General features: G+C 33.9%; 1 protein-coding gene across 1 annotated transcript in view; it reads right to left on the bottom strand.

Moving 5' to 3' along the window:
* Positions 1-2,404, bottom strand: part of LOC106881053 (protein O-mannosyl-transferase TMTC4) — a 300,747-nt gene that overhangs the window by 263,158 nt on the left and 35,185 nt on the right. The window lies entirely within an intron of this gene.

Here is a 2,404-nt window from a genome sequence, read left to right as displayed (position 1 = left end):
ACACAAATATATTTTACATACCTGTCGTATACGTCGGTTTTGTTTAAACAAACATGTTTTAACTAGTACAAGATTTCACATAAGATCAATGAAGAACACAAACACGTACTGAAACAGTGACTAAACGTATGTTATTATAAACAAAACCGACGTATTCGACAACTATGTAAAATATATTTGTGTACTTTTTCTGTTTATTCTTAATCTTCGTGTTTTTGCAAGATTGAAAACACTTTCACAGGATTCTACGTAGTAAATACTATATGCATAGAAAATTTCATTAAAAAATATTCATTTTTCTGAAAGTTATGACCTCCAAAAGTCTGGGGGGTAAAACCCTGTAGTTATGCCTAATTTTCATATATATATATATATAATTCTTTTATATATATGCATGCGTGTGTTTATGTCTATGTTTTATATTTATCGATACGCATGCATCTATGTGCGCAGATATACATGTATTCATATGCATATTTATTTATATATTTATTTTATTTATCTTCTGCACATATTTGCTCAATTAAAATATGTATGAGCCACTATATACTTGACGTTTCCTATTCTCGTCAACTGCATTCAAATATGCACCTACATACCCTAATCAATAACGGTCGATAAATAAACCCCAACTAGTCAAGCATTACAACGGCGTTTTTTCAAATTCCTATCCATCCTGAATCGTGACAACATATTTATCTCTCACTAAACCAATAAGAATCATCCATAGCATTTAGCACCTTATATTAAATTTATGTAAATTTTTATTTCTTTATTTTATCTATTGTTTTACTTTTCTATTCATTTATCTGTTTACTAATTATAATATTTTGTATATGTATACAGTATAGGCGAATATGTGTATGTGTGAATGTATGTATGTGTAAAAGAGTGTGTGTGTGTGTGTGTGTGTGTGTGTGTGTGTGTGTGTGTGTGTGTGTGTGTGTGTGTGTGTGTGTGTGTGTGTGTGTGTGTGTGTGTGTGTGTGTGTGTGTGTGTGTGTGTGTGTATGCGCGCTACGTGTGTGTATGTGCGTGTGAGTGTATGTGTGCATGTGTCTATGTGCATATGTGCATATGTGCGCATGTGTGAATGCTAGGCTTTGTGCATAAAAAATAGTGGATGCTACATTTAAACGTTCAAAGAGATATTTAACATTTGTGTCTCTTTTTTTACCCTTCATGGAAAAAGAGTGAGTGCCAATAACTCCGATGCTTTCAGAATTATAGTGATAAGATGACATTTGGTTTCTAAGAAACGATTGGTTGAAGTCCCAATTAATTATAGAATTGCCTGCTAAGATAGACTCTGATCTATTGTATTACAGCGGATAGAACGAAAGCAGACAAAGCATGAATGTTTATCTGAAGAATGACCATCATCAGCAAATGATGGTCATTCTGCAAATTTGGGGAAGCTAGTTGTGATGTCCTTTTCCTTCCCAGGTGGGCTGTTATACATACATGAATGCACATACGATGGCATGACTTGTATTTTCACACTATAGCGTAACTGATTTGTTCATGACTTTTAGTATAATCCTTCACGACTGGAGATCACAGCAGAACTCATGCCTGATCAGATAGCCCAGCATAGATTTTAGAGTATTTCGCCCAAAGGTTATTTGAGTCATAGTCTCATCAGGAATGGTGATGCAATTTGAGAGTGAAGATGTTTCATTCAATGGCAAAACTGTGGACTGCCATACATCTACATTTTCTTCTGGTTTGCGAGTAACTTCTCTCAGTGTAGAGATTTTTAATCCTGACGTGGACAAAATATTGCGCAAACATATGTCAAAAAGCATAATTCGTGGTCCTTTTCATCACCCCAGAACACATTGTCTTCATATGAAATCGTGAAAATGCACTGAAAGATATCCCCAGGTCTCTTCAATAATTTCAGAGAGATCAGTATAAATAATTTTTGAACAGGAAAATGTCCTTAGTGAAGGAGATTCACACCACTATTCTCAGAGTGGAACACTAAGAAGTTATCTTTTTACAGCATGAGAGTGAGTCCTTAAACCCTCCTTTCATTTACGCATCTTCAAAATACTCACTAAGTTTGAAGCCTGCTCTTCATTTAAGTTTATCAGTTACATATAGAAGTACACCAACAAACGTAGTGGTCCAACAGTATTTGGACTTCTGCACAAGAGAACAAAATATGATGACGTATCAACATTACGTCATTTTACCAGCGGCGATGTGTCTTTCACTTTCATGAGCATAACCCTTGTGCATCTGAACATCTGATTGCTTCAGCTAATATCTGTCCATACACATACACATACACACATGTACACACATATACATATACATTTACACACATATGTATATATATAAATATATATATATTCTATATTATATATATGTATATATATATATATATATATATATAT

The sequence above is a fragment of the Octopus bimaculoides genome, chromosome 3 (assembly GCF_001194135.2).
Source record: "Octopus bimaculoides isolate UCB-OBI-ISO-001 chromosome 3, ASM119413v2, whole genome shotgun sequence".
In the NCBI taxonomy this organism is placed as follows: Eukaryota; Metazoa; Mollusca; class Cephalopoda; order Octopoda; family Octopodidae; genus Octopus; species Octopus bimaculoides.
The sequence above is the reverse complement of the archived record's forward strand: the minus strand, read 5'-3'. Positions and strand labels throughout refer to the sequence as shown.